Source organism: Pelophylax lessonae, assembly GCF_965119305.1.
Source record: "Pelophylax lessonae genome assembly, chromosome: 5".
Lineage (NCBI taxonomy): Eukaryota > Metazoa > Chordata > Amphibia > Anura > Ranidae > Pelophylax > Pelophylax lessonae.
Genome location: NC_138772.1, coordinates 229855846 through 229877084, shown reverse-complemented (window position 1 = coordinate 229877084; position 21239 = coordinate 229855846). Strand labels below are relative to the sequence as shown.

The 21239-nt window shown below is 45.4% G+C and overlaps 1 protein-coding gene across 1 annotated transcript in view; it reads left to right on the top strand.

Annotated features, from left to right (window-relative positions):
* Nucleotides 1-21239, top strand: part of SLC6A19 (solute carrier family 6 member 19) — a 156063-nt gene that overhangs the window by 45715 nt on the left and 89109 nt on the right. The gene's annotated exons all lie outside the window — the stretch shown is intronic.

The following is a 21239-nucleotide window of genomic DNA, read 5'->3' as shown; positions in this document are numbered from 1 at the left end:
AAAAAAAACAATAATTTTCACACTGCTATATAACATTCCCCAAACAAAATTTAAAATCAACATTTTTCATCCTTCTAGGCCAATTTGTATTCCGCTACATATTTTTGGTAAAAAAAAAAATCACAATAAGCGTATTTTGATTGGTTTGCGCAAAAATTATTGCATCTACAAACTAGGGGAAAGATTTATGTCATTTTTATTTCTTAATTTTTTTTTAACTAGTAATGGCGGCGATCTGCGATTTTTAGTGGGACTGCGACATTGCGGCGGACAGATCAGACCCTAAACTGACATTTTTGACACTTTTGGGGGGGACCAGTGACATTACTACAGTAATCAGTGCTGATCATATGCACTGTTACTGTAATAATGACACTGGCAGGGAAGGGGTTAACCTAGGGGTGATCAAAGGGTTAGATGTGAGCCCAGGGGAGTGTTTTTTAACTGTGGGGGGGGCGTGGCTTGTGAAATGATCATAGAGACCTGTGATCCTATATAGAAGGATCACAGGCGTCCTGTGATAATTTCAGAGAGAACAACAGCTGACCGTCCTTCTCTCTCAGTGGGGACCGATCGCGGGTGCCTGGTGGCAAACGCAGCTGCCGGTCTCGTGGATCGGCATCCCCGCTGCCTAGTGGGGGTGGAACGCACCGCTGCCAGCGTGCGCTCGCCCCCCAGCACCACTCCTGCGACCGACGTACCCCTATGTCGTTTCGTGCAGCCAAGCAAGCCCGCCGCAGTAAATCTGCAGCGGGTGGTCGGCAGGTGGTTAAACTGCAGAAATTACACAGAATCTCTCAGGTCCAAAAAGCGGGGGGGGGGGGGGGCTCTACTCAGGAACACATTTTTGTCCTCATGCTTTTTATCCACTGACCACCACAGTTTAAAGTTATGCATATAATGAGATTGCATTTACAGCCTGACATGTTGACAATTTACACTTTGAGACATAAAATTCACTTTATCTTTGCCCATTCAAGAAAAACCAGCATATTCAATGTCATGTTAGCACCTGCAGCTGCTTATATATATCCCCTCTCTTCTAAGGGGATGGCATTAAAGTGGATTATCAGTCTTGTTAACAAATAAATAAATAAAAGCCTGCAGCTACAAATACTGTAGCTGCTAACTTTTAATAATAAGACCACCCAGGCTGGTTCTTCACAGGCGTTCGGGTCCCTAGTGCCGCCATCTTGATTGTGGGAATTGTGCATGAGAGAGACGCGCTGCATTTTCTCAATAGTCCCACAGTCACCTGTGACCTTGAACATGTCCCAGGAGGTTGCTGGTGGGGGGGCTCACCTAGGCGAGCAGAGCGGAATTTGGGAACAGGTACCTGGCAGAAATTGGTACCCTATCCCTGAAAAAAAAAAAACAATCTACAATAAGAAGAGAGAAGGGAGGGAGGAGGAGGATAAGCAGAACTTCCATTTTCAGGTGAAATTATGCTTTAAACTTTTACTCATGACTGTTTCCCTTTTTCTGTTTTGAGGTAGTCATAGCAGCTGACTGGGTTGCTTGGCCCTAAAGATGGTCATCCTGGTCAAAAATGTAAAAAGAGACCTGTTCTGGGTATGGCCCACCTTATTATTTGTGGTTGAGTGCCAGTGAACTGGTAGTTTATTCATGGCTGTATCTGCTGTTAATTGTCCAATTGTCTCTGAGTTGGCATAGCTGGAAGCCTATCTGTCAGTAACAGGTGTGAATAATAATGTGTGGACTTCCACAGAGAATATTAGGCACAAGTAAGGTGCAGAATATTATAATTTATTTAAAAATAAGTGAATCAATAACACAAATGCAAACGCATCTCCAGTAAACTATAAGACTGTGTAAATCAAACCAGATAACCAAACAATAGTGACACACAACAAACAACTGCCCAAGCCAAGTAAATACAGAAAACAGGATAAATGAATCGTAATCGTAACAGAGCCAGGGTCATAGATGGGAGATCAAGCAGAGGGAGCTGGGAACAAGAAAGGACCGGGAGAGGGTAACAGGAGGCAGAGTAAGCAGGTAGAACGGGATCAGGCTGCAGGGTTAGGAATCAGAGTCCAGGATCAGGATACAGGAACACAGGAACGTGGGTCAGGGGCACATGGAGACAACACCAAGGAAGTGAGGTAAAGCATGCACAGGGATTAAATACATTTCCTGCAACCAGCATCAGGTGATGACTGATTGCATGAGATGATGTTGGGTTCTGGCTGCTGAGGGACACTCTCTGGTGGAGACCAGAACTGCAGATAGATCTGGGAGCCATAGTGCCATAGTTAATTTGAGGTATTGGAGTAGTGGTCAGGGTCAGGGGACATTTCTTCTTTAATATTAGTGTACTGTAATTTCTCCAGAACAATGCATCTGCATACACACTAAGAGGCCATAACACAGAAAACGTTGGTTGAGTAGTTCTTAGAAGTGCTGAAACACCCTTGTCTCTTCATTATTCCTACAGTACTGTGGGGAAGAGCGAGGGCTTCAATAAGCTTTTATTAAAACAATATTAAACATACATCTTGTTTTTGTGTAGAAAAATATTTCAAGTGTCTAATTATGTAACTAGTTAGTAATACTATTTATAGTAAGGTGCATCCATTTTTTAAAAAAAAGTTGCTGTACACCATTCATCATACTTTTTAGGGACTGGACTGTGGTTATTATGAGTAAAAAAAATGTCCTGATATTGGAGGCTAGTAATAGTAACGATTTTCTTTCATATGTAGCCACGAAAGAGTAAAAAAAAGTGCCTCTGCATTAGTGGTCAGTTGGAGTAAAATAATGCCTCTGTGTTGATGGTTAGTGGAAGTAAAAAATTCCCCTGTGTCTGTGGTCAGTGGCAGTAAAAAATGCTTCTGCTCTGGTGAAAGCTGGGCGTAATAAAATAACCGCCCACCTGACTATTGGTATCGGTGTAAATAATAAACTTACAAGGCCTATCCCCCTATCTTCTGCAGGCACTAGTGTCAGCAACGACAGATTCCCCACACCTTCCCCCACTGGTTTCAGCGGGATATCAAAAGAATCACTTTGACTTACACTGGTAACTTAACTCCATATCCCATTCTGCTTCTGTCACGGCTGGGACTATGCAATCATACCATTTCACTATAACATACCATTGGGCAGAAGATCACTCTATCCAAATATACCTGTGAGCATTGACAGATGATGTGTTCCAGTGCCCAGCACAGGATTCCTCTCTGCACAGCAGCTTCCCAGGTGTGCAATGACATGCCTGTGGGGCATATGTTTTGGGGTTGCTGATTTATAGGCAAAATTTATGAAAAAAAGGCAAGATAATATTATTCATATAATTCCCAGTCATAACTCATCTTGCATTTTTTTTCTCAACAGTCCTTCCATTCGATTGGACTTTATCTATACCAGCTGTTCAGGGCCAAATAAGAGCATCATGGGCCTGGTGCTGAGGATTTTGGTTGGCCTTTTTTATGGAAATAAAAATGAAAATGCAAATAATTGTTTTTTTAAAACAATTCAAATAATGAAACAAATTAAACGAAATAGAGAGGGGGGTGAAAGAGGGAGGGGGTGGGAAGGGGTTGAGAGAGAGGGGGGATGGGAGAGAGGGAGGTGAGAGAGAGAGGGGGATAGGGGGTAAGAGAGAGGGGTGAGAAAAAGATGAAGGATGGGAGAGAGGAAGGGTGAGAGCGAGCAAGCGAGAGAGAGAGAGGGGGGATGAGGGGGGGGGGGAGAGAGAAAGGGGGTGAGAGAGAGAGAGAGAGGGGGGAAGGGGGGGTGAGAGAGAGGAGGGTGAGAGAGAGAGGGGGAGAAAGAGAGAGGGATGGGATGAGAGAAAGAGGAAGGGAGTGAGAGAGTCGGGTGAGAGAGAGAGAGAGATAGAGGGTGCCTTTGGGTAGTTTAAGTAGGGTAGTAATGTGGAGTAGTAATCACAAACCAGGCGCTCCTGGGATGCTTGTAGGGTGTAGGGATAGAAGTAAGCCTGTGAGGCTCCCCAGTGGTTTGTTCTGCTGTTAGCCAACTAATGGCTCAGTAAATAGATTCGCACCCAGGGCAGCCATAGGAAAAAGTCCAGTCCAGAAGTCAAAGCAATAATCACAAATTTGGCGCTCCTTGGGTGCCTTTAGGGTGGAGGGATAGAAATAAGCCTGTGAGGCTCCCCAGCGGTTTTTCTGCTGCTAGCCAACGAGCATAGGAAGGGTGCTGATATGGACAAAAGTACATGAGGAAGGCAGCGCATGAACCACGCCGGGATGCAATGGATAAAGGAGTCAGGTGAACATCCAGTATAGAAAGGGTTAACAGTTTATTGTTATTGATAAACGAAAAACAAAGTACATTTTATGCTTACATCCCCCTGGGCTGGAGTGGACAAGGGCACCTGGCAGCAAGCAACACGAGTGCGAGGAGGTCAGTCTCCCAGGACCGCTGAGCAGTGTGCACAAAGCCAGAAACCAGTCAGCGCGAGGATGAAAGGACTCTGCTGTAGTTCCGTAGTGGTAACATCAGCCGGACAGGCGCCACTTGCAGGGAAACACCAGGAACCAGGGTGGAACACAAGCTATATGGTTGCCATGACTACATGTTTCGCGCTATGCGCTTTATCAAGTCCTTGATACCGCTACTCTATATTCAGGGTTCAGTTACAAATCCCCCAAACCCCTGCACCCCCTCCCCCCCAGCTTCCGGTTGTGACAGGTGGCGGAGAATCTTCTCCCCCTGCTCTCTGTCACAATCTGGCTTGACACCGTCATTCATTCACAGAGTTCTGTGAATAGAAATACTACAAGGACTGACAGCATTTGCGACTGATGGCTTTTAGTTTTCAATGAACTACCATGGTTCTGTTGAATGTTGTGGTAGTTCATTGATGCTTCCTGTTATTGAGTAACTGCTTGACCATACGATGTACGGCCAAACAGCTTACACACAGAGTCTGCAAGAGCCTTGCATTGCACCCCAATCTGCAGATCGTTGGTGCAATGCTTTCCAGGCTCCAAAAAAAATATATCAATGCACATTTTTTTACCTGCATAAAGATGTGCATTTATTTATTTATTTTTTTTAAAAGGTGAACTTATCCTTTAATGATATTCCCAGTTAACCTGCATACAGTATAGGTACAGTAAAGTTCCAGCACAGGTACAAGGTAGATACTTTATAGAGTTAGTATAGGTGCAGCATAGATGCTGTATGGGTGTGGTATAGATGCTGAATAGGTATGGCTCAGGTGCAGCATGGCTGTGATAGACTTATTATCCTGTCTCCAGTGAAGCAGTTCCGGGTAACAGTGAGAATGATGGGTGATGATCCCTCTCACCAGTCCCTGTAATACAGCTGGGAACTCTGGCTGTGGAAGGGGCCTCCCTCTCCCAGATGCATCTGATAATCAGCGGTGGGAAGAAGAGGGTGAGAGTACACTCTGGTCTCCCTGCTGCAACAATACAAGGTCGATCACTGTGGTCTATGCTACGCTGCCTGGGACATTTCTCCCTGGGTCTCGGACCTTGCCAGTCTGGCCTCTCACCAGTCTGTCAGCCTAAAGCAGATGTGCTCCTTTTGCTTTCCTCAGCACCCAGAGAGCCCACTTCCCCAGCAATTTAATAAAAAATCTTTTGATAATTCTTCTTGCTGCCCAGGGCACACTGGCATCTGCAGTTTAAAAAGTAATTTCCTGTATTACATGGCTGCTGTTTGTATCTACAATCCCCAGGATTTCAAGTGCCCTGTATTGATGTCTTTAATTAGAGGCAGAGAAATAAATGCTCAAACGCTTGTAAAAGCAGCTTTTTTTTTTTTAACCGCAGTGTGCATGAGCCCTCAGTATCTAGGTGATTTGAATCGCCGCGATTCTGCCGTAATTCCAAATCACGGAAAAATGAGGGACGCATTTGGAATGCCATTACTTCTTACTGGCATCCCAATTGCAGTGCGATTTTGCTGCGATTTTCAGTCTGCAATTGCTGGAAAATCGCAATGCACGAAGCTTGACACTCAAAAAGAAGCAGGAGCTTCCTTTGGGCGACAGCATCACGATTTGTCACGATTGCAGCGCGATTAGGAAGTAATGGCATCCTAAATGCGTTCAGCAATTTGTCGCGATTTGGAATCGCTGGCAGAAGCGCAACGATTCCACCCGCGATTTAAGTCGCCTAGGTGTGAATGGAGTCTAAGTGTTGCTTATCTTTAGCTCTCCCCCTGCTGGCCAGAGGAAAATGGTGCAGCGTAACATCAGTATCCCAGTGGAAATTGAAAGTAAACTGATTGTAAAGAGGGAAATGTCTCTTTCTCTATGTTTCTGTAGTCTAGGACCTGGCTGCAAAAATAAAACTTTTCTAATGTGTAATGTAATTTGTCCAACATCGGCAAAGAACTTTTGCTGAAAGTGATATTAAGGTTTATAAAATGTAGGAATTTTACTATTGCGCAACTGTACATGTAATTTACTGCCTCCCTTGTTTGTGTGGCTTGCTATACATTACATGGACCATTAGGGGACTCTCAGGAGCACATTTGTGGAACATCAGAAAACAAAGGGGTTTTGCAAGGATTGTCACAGAGGGATTTCAAGTGAGTAATCTTTTTTTTTTTTAAATACCTCTTCCTTACATAATAGTTTTTATACACTGCTTAGCCTGTGTAGCAAAAGTTTGTCACTGTTTCCCGTTTGCATTTTCAGCCCTAGACTATATAGCAATAATTTGTTTAATAAATGTCTTATTTCATACATACCTCTTCCCCTACTGGCTCAACAGGGGAAGATTTAGCTTTCTCTCGGAAGGAGATATTGGGGTTGATTTACTAAAACTGGAGGGTGTAAAATCTGGTGAAGCTGTGCTTGGTAGCCAATCAGATTATAACTTCAGCTTGTTCAATTAAGCTTTGAAAAAAAAAAAAAAACTTGAAGCTGATTGGTTTCTATGCAGAACTGCACCAGATTTTGCACTCTCAAGTTTTAGTAAATCAACCCCATTGTGTAAAAAAAAGGAATGAATAATTATATGCTATATTGTCAAAAGAATTGGAACACCTGCCTTTACACGCACATGAACTTTAATTGTATCTCAGTCTTAGTCCGTAGGGTTCAATATTGAGTTGGCCCGTCCTTTGCAGCTATAGCAGTCTCTGCTCTAATTCATCCCAACTGTATTCTATTGGGTTGAGGTCAGGACCCTGTGCAGGCCAGTCAAGTTCCCCCTTCCTTTATGGACCTTGGTTTGTGCACTGGTCCAAATCATTTGGTGGAGGGGGGGATTATGGTGTGGGGTTGCTTTTCAGGGGTTGGGCTTTGCCCCTTAGTTCTAGTTAAGGGAAACCTTAAGGTGTCAGCATACCAGGACATTTGAGACAATTTCTACTCCCAACTTTGTGGAAACAGTTTTGGGATGGCCCCTTCCTTTTCCAATGTGACTGCACACCAGTGCACTAAGAAAGGTCCATAAAGACATGGATGAGCGAGTTTGGGGTGGAGTAACTTGACTGGCCTGCACAGAGTCCTGTCCTCAACCTGATAGAACACCTTTGGGATGAATTAGAGCGTGGAGACTGCAAGCCAGGCCTTCTCGGCCAACATCAGGGCCTGATGCTCACAAATGCACTTTTGGAAGAATGGTGAAACATTTCCATAGACACACTTCTAAACCTTATGGACTGCCTTCCTAGAAGAGTTGAAGCTGTTAAAGCTGCAAAGGGTGGGCCAACTCACTATTGAACTCTACTGACTAAAGCTGGATACACACTATCCAACTTTTGTGGTTGAATTTCCTTCAGATTTACCTTTTCTATGTAGTGCAAGGGCCTGCTAGATTGCATACAAATTGAAAGTGTTTAGGTTTGACCTCATATTATATGGTTTTGGTAAGTCTAAAGGAAAAAGTCTTCAGAAAATCTTATAGTGTGTATGGCCCTTTAGACTGGGCTGTACATGTCATGGTACCAGTGGGTCCGGCGAGCCACTGCAAGCATTTTCACATACAGGCCCAATCATTATTACTAAATCCGGGGTGCCTTTGTGAACTGCTCTGCTGATACCCTTGAGGTTACCAATTATTCTTGCTTACTTGTAAGTGCCGGTTTCCACTAGTGCGACTTGCTGTGCGACTTGACACATGTCAAGTCGCACAGCAAGTCAAAGGCCATTGATTTCAATTCGGCCCGTTTCCACTGCCGCGACTTCAAAAGTAGATCGTGCACTACTTTTGAGCCGGCTTCAGTGCGACTTCCCTCTATAATGAGGGACAAGTCGTACTGAAAGCCGCAGTTTACTTTCGCTACGAAGTCGTGCTAAAAGTAGCACGACTTCGTAGCCGCAGCAGTGGAAACGGAGCCTAAGTGAGATATTGTTCTGCTTTTAACACAAAATTTGTACCCTCCCTGTTTTGCATTCTGGTAACTGCATCTAGTTAATACCTGTAATAATAGTATTCATTATTTATATTCTATTTTATTTTGCATTTATTTAAATTTTTCTCCACAGTTTCATCCAGGCCAACCTGCATTATAAGTGGCAGGGGTCAAACTTTAACACTGCTGGGGGTTATTTCCAACAGTTACCAATTTATATGGTTTAAACCTTGTTTCCAAAAAAAAAAAAAAGAACAGTTGATGTAACTGCTACATAAATGTGATAGCAGGAGTTGGGCTTCAATGTGTTGTAATTTTTTTTTTAAGTCCATCTTATGAGCATTGTACTGCACATTACCACAAGACTACTGTGTAAATGGTCTCTACAAGTATTCTGCATTTTGACAGTTTCTCTTCAGGGAACTTCTCATTCATGCATGGAAGGATTAAAAACATAAAACCTAGCCAAGGGTGACATCTAGTGGTTCTTACAAGTAATTATCAAGTATAAAAATACCTAAATTGGATCTGTAACAAAAAAAGGAACACCTGTTACAGTTCCTAAATTGCAAAGGGGATAATATCTACATTTTTTGACAAGTGTAATTGTTCCTGTGCATAAAGAATGTAAAATGCATAATTGTTGAGTAAAAATTATTTTTACAGTCTTTTCTAAATACCTCATCATTATGATAAGTTTGGTGTTTTTTTACCCTCTGATTAAAGTGATTGTCATTAGTGTTGAGCGAACACGGACTGTATTATTCGTGTTCGTACCGAATAATTGGATTTTTGTTACCCGAATTTTAAACCCGAAAACTTTACTGTATGTTCGGGTTTAAAATTCGTGTTCGGTCATTTTATTTCCGGGTTTGTATGTAATGGCGCGCTTTTAATGGCGGGCTTTCAACAGCCAATCAACAAGCGTTTAACTGGTGTGCCTTAAGCCATCCCAGCCATGCCTATAAATGTATTAGTAGCTGTGATTGGCCATCTGAAGCATGTGACCAAGTCTTTATAAGTTCGAGACCGAGCGCCGCTGCGTCATTCTGCTGTAGTACAGGGACAGAGCACACATCATACGTGCTGGCTGCTGATTAGGGACAGACAGTCAAAAATTATATTGTGTCCGAAAAGAATTCAGGGACAGGTCGAAGTGCTGCAGGCAGGGCGAGTTGTTAGGGCATTTTAGGGCGAGGCTGGAGAATAGGCAGGGTCAGTGTTCTACATCGATTTTGCTGTGTGGGGGGTTTGCAGTGCCGGCAGTGACCGATCTTATCGATCATTTTAGGGCGAGGCTGGAGAATAGGCAGGGTCAGTGTTCTACATCGATTTTGCTGTGTGTGGGGTGGTGTGAACACAATCTTTTTGCCCGCTGAGGAGGAGGGAGAAAAAAATATTTTTTATCAGTCAGTTGTGTGCAGCGTTTTTCCTTCAGTGCTGCTGACTGTGATAATACACTGTAGTGTTCACATGTGCTATTATTGAGTGCTTTCAAAATGTATACACTTTTTTCTATTCCACTATTCAATATACACCCTTTTGGGTTAAAAAAATTAAATTGTGGCATAGTCTGTACTAATCTATTTAAAAATTACAAACTTAAAAGGGGAATTTTCTTTTTTTTTTCCCTTCATAGCCTGCAGCAGAGCTGACTGATATAAGACACTGCTGTGTTCACATGTGCTATTGAAAAATCACCAATTTTATATCATATTTTCTATTCCGCTATTCAATCTACACCCTTGGGGTAAAAACAATTAAATTGCGGGATAGTCTGTATCGGTACGTTTGAGATACGTCTTTCCAATTTTTGGGGCGCATCTCATACCGCCGAGGATTGCGGGGTGCTTCAGTGTGCCTCCTGCCTGTTCCGAACTCCTCCTACTCCTCATCCTGCCTTTGGGGGTACAAAAAATAGTAATCGGGGCCTAGTCTGGGTCTGTACGTGTGAGATACATACACCTTTTGATATCATATTTTCTATTCCGCTATTCAATCTACACCTTTGGGGTAAAAACAATTAAATTGCGGGATAGTCTGTATCGGTACGTGTGAGATACACCTTTCCAATTTTTGGGGCGCATCTCATACCGCCGAGGATTGCAGGGTGCTTCAGTGTGCCTCCTGCCTGTTCCGAACTCCTCCTACTCCTCATCCTGCCTTTGGGGGTACAAAAAATAGTAATCGGGGCCTAGTCTGGGTCTGTACGTGTGAGATACATACACCTTTTGATATCATATTTTCTATTCCGCTATTCAATCTACACCCTTGGGGTAAAAACAATTAAATTGCGGGATAGTCTGTATTGGTACGTGTGAGATACACCTTTCCAATTTTTGGGGCGCATCTCATACCGCCGAGGATTGCAGGGTGCTTCAGTGTGCCTCCTGCCTGTTCCGAACTCCTCCTACTCCTCATCCTGCCTTTGGGGGTACAAAAAATAGTAATCGGGGCCTAGTCTGTGTTTGTACGTGTGAGATACATACACTTTTTGATATCATATTTTCTATTCCGCTATTCAATCTACACCCTTGGGGTAAAAACAATTAAATTGCGGGATAGTCTGTATCGGTACGTGTGAGATACACCTTTCCAAATTTTTGGGGTGTATCTCATACCGCCGAGGATTGCAGGGTGCTTCAGTGTGCCTTCTGCCTGTTCCGAACTCCTCCTACTCCTCATCCTGCCTTTGGGGGTACAAAAAATAGTAATCGGGGCCTAGTCTGGGTCTGTACGTGTGAGATACATACACCTTTTGATATCATATTTTCTATTCCGCTATTCAATCTACACCTTTGGGGTAAAAACAATTAAATTGCGGGATAGTCTGTATCGGTACATGTGAGATACACCTTTCCAATTTTTGGGGCGCATCTCATACCGCCGAGGATTGCAGGGTGCTTCAGTGTGCCTCCTGCCTGTTCCGAAATCCTCCAACTCCTCATCCTGCCTTTGGGGGGTACAAAAAATAGTAATCGAGGCCTAGTCTGGGTCTGTACGTGTGAGATACATACACCTTTTGATATCATATTTTCTATTCCGCTATTCAATCTACACCCTTGGGGTAAAAACAATTAAATTGCGGGATAGTCTGTATCGGTACGTGTGAGATACACCTTTCCAATTTTTGGGGCGCATCTCATACCGCCGATGATTGCAGGGTGCTTCAGTGTGCCTCCTCCCTGTTCCGAACTCCTCCTACTCCTCATCCTGCCTTTGGGGGTACAAAAAATAGTAATCGGGGCCTAGTCTGGGTCTGTACGTGTGAGATACATACACCTTTTGATATCATATTTTCTATTCCGCTATTCAATCTACACCTTTGGGGTAAAAACAATTAAATTGCGGGATAGTCTGTATCGGTACGTGTGAGATACACCTTTCCAATTTTTGGGGCGCATCTCATACCGCCGAGGATTGCAGGGTGCTTCAGTGTGCCTCCTGCCTGTTCCGAACTCCTCCTACTCCTCATCCTGCCTTTGGGGGTACAAAAAATAGTAATCGGGGCCTAGTCTGGGTCTGTACGTGTGAGATACATACTCCTTTTGATATCATATTTTCTATTCCGCTATTCAATCTACACCCTTGGGGTAAAAACAATTAAATTGCAGGATAGTCTGTATCGGTACGTGTGAGATAAACCTTCCAAATTTTGGGGGCGCATCTTCCACCGCTGAGGATTGCAGGGTGCTTCAGTTTGCCTCCTGTTCGGACCTCCTCCTACTCCTCATCCTCATCCTGCCTTTAGGGTACAAAAAATTGTAATCAGGGCCTAGTCTGTGTTTGTACGTGTGAGATACACCGTTTTGTAAAAAATTTTTCTATTCCGCTATTCAATATACACCCTGTTTGAGTGTAAAAAATTAAATTACGGAACAGTCTGTATCGGTACATGTGAGATACACCTTTTTAAATTTGTTTGGCGCATCTCCTTCCACCGCCGAGGATTGCAGGGCGCTTCAGTTTGCCTCCTGTTCCGAACTCCTCCTACTCCTCTTCCTCATCCTGCCTTTAGGGTACAAAAAATTGTAATCGGGGCCTAGTCTGTGTTTGTACGTGTGAGATACACCGTTTTATAAAACTTTTCCTATTCCGCCATTCAATATACACCCTTTTGGAGTGTAAGAAATAAAATTACGGCATAGTCTGTATCGGTAAGTGTGAGATACACCTTCTAAATTTGTTTGGCGCATCTCCTTCCACCGCCAAGGATTGCAGGGCGCTTCAGTTTGCCTCCTGTTCCACACTCCTCCTACTCCTCTTCCTCATCCTCCCTTTAGGGTACAAAAAATTGTAATCGGGGCCTAGTCTGTGTTTGTACGTGTGAGATACACCGTTTTTTATCCTTTTTTCTATTCCGCTATTCAATATACACCCTTTTGGGGTAAAAAAAATTAAATTGCGGCATAGTTTGCATATTTCACTGTGAGATACACCCGTGCGATACTGTTGTTGTTTTGTTCCACTATTCAATAAACACCTTTCTAGGGCAAGATCATAAATTACAGAAATATGAGGAGACCGTCAAATAGGGGCCGTGGCCTGGGTCGTGGTGCTGCTGGTAGAGCTCCTGTTGCAAGGAGAGGACGTGGTCGATCTGTGCCAGCTACACGCACAAGTGAAACGCCTTCCTCAAGTGTGAGTAGGCGACAGAACCTGCAGCAGTATTTGGTAGGACATCATGCGCCTCTAGAAGTGATGAGGCCAGAAGAAGTACAGGCGATAGTAGATTGGGTTGCTGACAGTGCCTCCAGTTCCTTCACATTGTCTCCCACCCAGTCTACTGCAGAAAGGTCAGAGTTGGCACCTGCAGCCAATGTCCAACCGTCTTTCACCTCACCCCCTTGCAAATCAGGCAAGCAGTCTGAGCCCCAAGTCATGCAGCAGTCTCTTCTTCTTTTTGATGACTCTGTCAGCAGGGTTTCCCAGGGCCATCCACCTAGCCCTGCCCCAGAAGTGGAAGAGATTGAGTGCAGCGATGCCCAACCACTTATTTCTCAAGATGAGTACATGGAAGGACCATCGCAGCACGTCTCCGATGATGACGAAACGCAGGTGCCAACTGCTGCGGCACTCAGAATTGTGGAGACCGACAAGGAGGGCAGGGGTGAAGACTGGGTGGAAGATGATGTGGAGGACGATGAGGTCCTCGACCCCACATGGAATGAAGGTCATGCAGGTGACCTGAGTAGTTTGGAGGAAGAGGCGGTGGTCGCACAGAGCCACCAGCACAGCAGAAGAGGGAGCAGGGTGCAGAAGCGGAGCGGCCGTGCCCTAGACACTACGCCTGCTACTGCCCAACGCAGCAAGGGAACGAGCGCACCAAAGTCAGCTAAAAGGAGTTCTCTAGCGTGGAAGTTCTTCAGAAAATGTGCTGATGACAGGACACGAGTGGTTTGCACCCTGTGCAATCAGAGCCTGAAGCAAGGCATAAACCTTCTCAACCTGAGCACAACCTGCATGATCAGGCATCTAAGTGCAAAGCACGAGCTGCAGTGGAGTAGACACCTTCAAAACCAAGAAAGGTCTCTGGCTCCTCCTGCTTCCTCTTCTGCTGCAGTCTCGGCCTCTCCATCCACCTCTGTAGTGATACCGGCACCTGCCACCCCGCAAACAGACGATCTGTCAGCAACACCACCACCTGGGTCACCAACCATCTCCACAATGTCCTGTGGAAACGTTCAGCTTTCCATCTCCCAAACACTTCAGAGGAAGAGGAAGTACCCCCCTAACCACCCGCGATCCCTGGCCCTGAATGCCAGCATTTCAAAATTCTTGGCCTTTGAAATGCTGTCATTCCGTCTGGTGGAGACGCACAGTTTTAAAAGCCTTATGTCGGTGGCTGTCCCACAGTACGTCGTGCCCAGCCACCACTACTTTTCCAGGCAAGCCATCCCTTCCCTGCACAACCAAGTGGGGGAAAAAATCAGGTGTGCACTGCGCAACGCCATCTGTGGCGAGGTCCACCTAACTACCGATATGTGGACCAGTAAGCACGGTCAGAGGCGTTATATCTCCCTAACGGCACACTGGGTAAATGCAGTGGCGGATGGGCCTGAGGCGGATAGCAATTTGGCACACGTCCTTCCACCACCGAGGATTGCAGGGCGCTTCAGTTTGCCTCCTGTTCCTAACTCCTCCTACTCCGCTTCCTCATCCTCTACCGCCTCCTCATCCGGTCAGCGTAACACCTTTACCACCAACTTCAGCACAGCCAGGGGTAAACGACAGCAGGCAGTTTTAAAACTTGCCTGTTTGGGGGAAAAACCACACACCACGCAGGAGTTGTGGAGGAGCATGGAACAGCAGACAAATGAGTGGTTGCTGCCAGCGAGCCTCAAGCCCGGCCTGGTGGTGTGCGATAACGGGCGAAATCTCATAGCAGCTCTGGGCCTAGCCGGTTTGACGCACATCCCTTGCCTGGCGCATGTGCTGAATTTGGTGGTGCAGAGGTTCCTTAAAAATTACCCCGATATGTCAGAGCTGCTGCAGAAAGTGCGGGTAGTCTGTGCGCACTTTCGGCGTTCTCATCCTGCTGCTGCTCGCCTGTCAGCGCTGCAGCGTAACTTCGGCCTTCCCGCTCACCGCCTCATATGTGACGTGCCCACAAGGTGGAACTCCACCTCGCACATGCTGGAAAGACTGTGCGAGCAGCAGCAGGCCATAGTGGAGTTTCAGCTGCAGCACGCACGCGTGAGTCGCTCTGCGGAACAGCACCACTTCACCACCAATAACTGGGCCTCCATGCGAGACCTGTGTGCCTTGTTGCGCTGTTTTGAGTACTCCACCAACATGGCCAGTGCCGATGACGCCGTTGTCAGCTTAACTATCCCACTTCTATGCCTCCTTCAAAAAACGATTCGGGCAATGATGGAAGAGGATGTGGCACAGGATGAGGAGGAGGATGAAGAGGTAACATTTCCAAGGCTTTCAGGGCAGTCATTCGCAAGTGGCTCCGAGGGTGGGTTCCTGCACCCACAAACGCCAGGGACACAATTGTCCAGCAGGGGCACAGTTCTGGAGGATGAGGAGGAGGAGATGGAGGAGGAGATGGAACCATGTTCACAGCAGGGTGGCACCCAGGCCAGCTCATGGCCATCACTGGTGCGTGGCTGGGGGGATACAGAGGACACAGACTATACACCTCCCACAGAGGACAGCCTTTCGTTGCCTCTGGGCAGCCTGGCACACATGAGCGATTACATGCTGCAGTGTCTCCACAACGACCGCCGAGTTGCCCACATTCTAACGTGTGCTGATTACTGGGTGGCCACGCTGCTGGATCCCCGTTACAAGGACAACGTACTGTCCTTAATTCACTCACTGGAGCACGATCGCAAGATGCGCGAGTACAAGCGCACGCTGGTAGACGCGATGCTGCTGGCATTCCCACCTGACAGCGGGGCCACAGTGGAAGCACAAGGCCAAGGCAGAGGAGGAGGAGGAGGAAGAGGTCGCCAACGCAACCAGGGCACCGCCAGCACCTCAGAAGGCAGGGTTAGCATGGCCGAAATGTGGAAAAGCTTTGTCAGCACGCCACAACAAACAGCAGCACCAGCAGCTCATATGGAACGTCTTAGCAGGAGGCAGCATTTCACCAACATGGTGGAGCAGTATGTGTGCACACGCCTACATGTAGTGAATGACGGGTCTGCCCCCTTCAACTTCTGGGTCTCCCAATTGGGCACATGGCCTGAGCTTGCCCTTTACGCCTTGGAGGTGCTGGCGTGCCCTGCAGCCAGTGTATTATCTGAACGTGTATTTAGCACGGCTGGGGGCATTATCACAGACAAGCGCAGCCGCCTGTCCAGAGACAATGTGGACAAGCTCACGTTCATTAAAATGAACCAGGCATGGATCCCACAGGACTTTTCTGTACCTTGTGCAGAATAGAGATGGATACTGACCTTACCCAGCCATTGTTCGATTTTTGCTCTTTCTCACTCTTTTGGGGTGTACCCTCATTTAAAATGACTGAAAAAAAGCAGTGTTGGCTACCTCATCCTCCTCCACCGCCGCTTCCACCTACACCGCCTATAGGTGTGCGCAGCCTATTGCATTAGGGTGTGCACCCCAAAGTTTAAATACACATGCATGTGTTTGCCTACATGTATATGGCCCCGGTACATTACTCTCCCTGCTGGAAAAGTGAAATAGAAGTGTGTGGCACTTCTCTTATGGCAGAGCAGGTCCGAGGGAGATCTTTCCCATCTCCTCATTGGCAAACAGGGCGATAATGCTAATGTGCCCTAGGTGATTAGGGTGTGCCCAGGCACACCCGGTACACCCTGTGCGCACGCCTATGACACCGCCACATCCACCACCACCTCAACCTCCCTCCTACTCCATATGGGCCTCGTCCTTCACAGATGAAGAACATTGTTTTATTTTTCTGTTTTTTTTTTTTTTTGTTTTAAGTTATTTCCCTATCCACATTTGTTTGCAGAGCACTTGCCATGCTCTTAACTACGTTTTGCTGCCATTTGCAGCACTCTAACCCTTTCCATTGGTGTTTTAGAGCCATTTTAGTGCCTGAAAGTTTGGGTCCCCATTGACTTCAATGGGGTTCGGTGTCCGGGTAAAGTTCGGAAAAAGTCCGGGACACGGACCCGGACTTTTTTTTCAAGTTCGGCCGAACCCGCCGAACACGGACATCCAGGTGTCCGCTCAACTCTAATTGTCATTTAAACTATAAGTTTACCTTTCAGAGCATGTTACACCCTTAATTTGCCCCCCAAATAGTGCAGCTATTCAGGGCTCTGCTCACACATCATTCATTAATAGCGATCTGTAAATGAGAGAACTACATGTACCATCATCCATTGTGGCTGACGGCTTGTAGTTCTCAATGGACTTTAAGAGCGCTGATGAGTGCTCTCCTAGTACATTCACAAGCCCTGCAGCTTGTATAAAGTCAGCACTGTATTGGAGGTAAGGACGGAAAGCTGCAAGGCTTGTCTGCAGGATCCTGGCATTGCACCCCTGATCCGCTGATCACAGGCGCAATGCTTTGCAGGCTCCTGCGGGAAAAAATAATAGATACACTTTTCTTTTCCTTCAAAAATATGTGCATTTATTATTTTTTCCCAAAAGGTGAGCCTAGCCTTAAGGCAGGCCCTACATTTAAACCATATTGATTAATACTGTGTTCGTAATAAGAATAATATAAACGTCAACTACAGAATGATCATTTGAGTTATTTTTGACAACAGAGGTGTGAGATCCAGGCCACTTTCACAATTATGTGACGAACAGCAGGTCAGATCTCACCACGCTGCCACCAATAGATGACGACAATGCTCTCAGCCTCATCTGGTACATGGATTTTCCAGCTAGTGGAACCACAATCTGCCAGAAAGAGTGAATGACACTGGGGTCGGGAAACTACGCCATTATTCTTTACACATCCAAACAGCTGCCACCACAGGCTTTTTTTTTATAAAAACACAACCCATTGACAATAAATACGTTAACATTTCTGACCTTATGAAATCTCTGTATATGCACTGCTATGACAGACAGGCTCTGCAAAGCCTTCAGGTCATGGCAAAGTCTTTTGGCACATCTACACATACATAGGGGATTTTCACGCATGTGCAAAGACCAGAAAGGTTTTAGACTTCCCTGGTTGCAGTCTTTGCACATGTGTGGGAAACCCTGCGCATCTACAGAGGCTAGGGAAACCAGTGCATGCACATATGTGCCACAGGGCTCTCAAAGGGCTCAAGCCCTGCGGTATATCTGCGCATACACAGGGGGTGGGAAAAAAGTCTCACCTAGGAACAAAAAGTAGAAGTGCTGCTTTGCAGCGCAAATAAAGACCCTTGTTAAAAAGAAAAAATATGATGTCCATTTGTAAAAGAGGGATGGGGGAGGAAGCAGGGTGGCTTAACATGACATTTAGGGTGAAGATCTGCTTTAACAAAAATCCTTTGGGATTTTTGGGTTCCAGCAAATGGGCATAAAATGGATCGGATTCTGTGGGCAAAAAATGGGCATATACCACATGCCACAATTAGGAATAAACCTTGGCTATTCGGTCGTTCGGCCATATATGTTTTATATCTTTCATTCTGGCGTTAGGATGTGCTACAAAAAAAGTGACATTTACAAAGAAAAAAAAATCTACAGTTAAAATTGCCGGCAAATGACATTTCATTATCAGCTTCTTAAAAAAAAAAAAAAAAAATAGAAGCCATTTTTCTTTTGTAATTGTCAGTGAATAAAAAAAAATTCACTGCTTCTGGACAAATGAAATTGAAAAAAAAAATGTTTTGGTACATAGTCCCTAGGACAGTGCCCCCTATGCTATTTTTCTCGGAACGTCTTCCAGGACAGCCCCTGAGACTTAGAGCTTTTCCTTCCGGGTGCAGGTTTCCTCTGGAAGGTCAGGATGCATGTGTTAGGAACCTGTTAAATGGAGCTCTGGGCTCAGTGGCTGTTGGAGTCTCCTGAAGTTTATTGACTTCCTCCCTGCCCAGCATGATCCCTCCACTAATGTAGTGGAGTGGGGCTGCACTCTTGCTGCCATCCATGCTCAGGTGAGAGGGGGACCGCTGATGAGGTGTCCTGTAGCCCCCACCAAAGGAACATTCAGGCTGGCCAGTGTCCCCCACTGTGCGAAAAGGAAAGGTCAGCTGTAATTTCTGGTTTAGGTGGGGTGGCTGTACTCCAAGCTGGTTGCCAGAACTTGCATAGGCAAACTTCCAGCCAGAGTGACATCATCAGAGGGCACTGGAGACTCATGGTTCCAGTCTCTGCGGTGGTGCAGGCAGCAAGCGTTCAGGTCTTCCAGCGCTAAGTGGTTAGACCCAGCAGAGGTTGCAGAGGTCATGCTCCTGGAACAGTTTGGAAAGCACTGGGCCTTCCCAGGCAGTGGACTCTGGATCCTCAGGCACTGGCTCCTCTAAGGTAGGCATGGAGTTTATTCATGTTTCCCTCTTGCTAATCCTGGGGTGGTTTCCCAGTCTCTGGGGGGGCTATTGTTTTTAGTCACAGGTGACTCTGGGGCACATTCCTTGTGGGCTTTTCTCCCAGCACAGCGGTGTACTGTAGTGGAGGGAGCTTGATCTGATTTGGATTTTTATGTATTTTTGTTTTTAGGCTAAAACCCAGGACAAGATTCAGAATCAGGCTTCCAAAAGGAAGTGTGCGGTGTATGTGGCTTAGTTGAGCTGAGCTTGGGAGAAGCCCTTATGCCGTGTTTGTGTTGATAGCCTGGTTAAACACAAGTCTTTTACTGCCTGTCACAAAGTTTTTTTTTAAAGATTAGATGACATCTACTTTTGAATCTTTTAATTCCTTGCTAGACAAGATGCAGATGCCACTAGTCCCACGGAACCAGACTTCCGATGTAATTACCTTGTGGGAATATTCTAGGGGAAGGAAGGAGAGGAGGATCCCAGGTCCCATGTTTCTTTACAGACAGGATCAGGCTCAGAAGGAGAGGAAAGAGAAGGCATATCCTCCAGGGGCTCTGGATACTAATTGACCCTTAATGATGTCAATGACATTCGTAAGGATATCTATGACACCCTAGAAATTGAGGAGGAGAGTGTTCAGTTGTCCAAGCATGAGTTGCATGCTAAGAAGGCTACAGTCTTCCGGTTCATAGCTCCTTAGTGGACACTATAAATCTTGAATGGGAGAACTCTGAAAGAAAGACCTGTTTTTCTAGCAGTCTTAAGAGAAGGTTTCCTTTTGAGGAGAATGGGGCTCAACCATGGAACAAGGCTCCAAAGCTGGACACGCCCTTCTGGAAGACCTCTAAAAAGATGGACCCAGCCTTTGAGGAACACTTAAGGATCAATGGATAGGAGAGGGTATATTTTGCTTTGGAGGGCTTGCCACTCTACCTCTATTAGCGTCAAGCCTGTCCTAGCAGCCACCTGTTTTTCCAGAAATCGTGATTTCCCAGTTGCAGCACATGGTGATCATATCCCCCCTTAATCTCCTCTCTTAAAGAGAGAATAAATTCAGTTCCTCTAATCTTTTATCATAGCTGAGCTCCTCCATGCCTCTTATCAGTTTGGTTGCCCTTCTCCGCACTTTCTCCAGTTCTTTGATATCCTTTTTCTTAACTGGTGCCCAAAACTGAACTGCATATTCTTTTTTTTCCAAAAAAAAAGCTTTATATAAAAATGAGTATTAAAGAATTATAAAATACAACAGTAAAACCAAGCCAATCAACATTCTCAGAGGTTTCAAAGTGTGGTACAAAGCTTGTATACACTTGTAACAACATTATTTTAACAGAGTAAAGTGAAAGCATTTCCTGCCCGTAATTATAATGCAAGACGGAATCAAAATGAGTAAACATGAGTAAAGAAATAACATGTAGCTATGATGTAGGAGCTCCATAGAGAAAGAGCTCGAAAAGCAATATGTTTAGTGCACATGAATTGTTGTGCGGGAGGTTTTTCCTTAGGGTTATGAAAAAGGCATCAGGTACTTTGAAGGGGAGCACGTGTCCAGCATGTGCTACCCCATGGAGGTGTAAGGGGAAGTAGAGAGGGGGGTAGAAGATGGGGGGGAGAGTTAGTAATGACATATAGTAATAGGTTGAGTCCCAATGAATCATTGATGACAGTATTAGATAAGGAAACATTTTAAGGTCGAGAGTCATGTAGGATTTGTCAGATTCATTATATTGGCGTAAGTGATAGTAGTCTTGAAGGAACTCCAGAGGTTCCAAGTCTTTGCATATTTAGTTGGTTTGTCATGTGTGATAGCAATCAATTCTTCCACCTCAGATAATTTTTCAAATTGTATGAACCATTCTCTGATAGAAGGAGGAGCGGAATTGCCTCAATGTCTGGGGATACAGAGTCTAGCAGCGTTGATCAAGAATATAGTTAGGGATGTGCAGTGCATGTATCCAGTGTCAAGGTGTAAGTGTAATAGAAATGTAT